The sequence below is a fragment of the Octopus bimaculoides genome, chromosome 13 (assembly GCF_001194135.2).
Source record: "Octopus bimaculoides isolate UCB-OBI-ISO-001 chromosome 13, ASM119413v2, whole genome shotgun sequence".
Lineage (NCBI taxonomy): Eukaryota > Metazoa > Mollusca > Cephalopoda > Octopoda > Octopodidae > Octopus > Octopus bimaculoides.
This window is the reverse complement of record NC_068993.1, coordinates 7,264,068-7,264,711: the sequence shown is the minus strand read 5'-3', so window position 1 is coordinate 7,264,711 and position 644 is coordinate 7,264,068.

Genomic DNA, 644 nt, shown 5'->3' with positions numbered 1-644 from the left:
TATATATATATATATATATATGCGTCAATATATATATATATTATATATACATGTATATATATTTATACATACACACACAAACACGTTAATCATATTCTAACCCTCCAAGGAGAGGTAAAGTCTTCGTAACTCTCCGGCTTTGGAAAGCAAAAAGCCAGCAAATCATATTCCACGTTTGTTCTTGTGTGACACGATTCCTCATTATTATTCCTTTGTTTGTCTGCCATTCTATTTTATTTTGGATTTTTCCTAGAATATAATTACTTTTCAGATACGATTTTTGTTCCTGTAGATCGAAACGTACATTATTTTACATATATTTTTATTTAGCAATTTCTTCCAGCCAACGCACTTTCACACAAACACACACACATACGTATGTATCTGTGTGCACGTGCATGTATGCGCTTATGTATATATACACATATATATATATATTTCTTTATTTATCTATATATACACGCATACACACACAAACACTCACATACATATATACATAAATATGAAAATATATATTTACATGTATGGATGCATATATCTCAACAGACATATATATGTACTCGTATATACAGAGACAGTCAGATAGATACGTATTAGTACGCACGCATACATACATACATACATACATATATGTATGTATATAT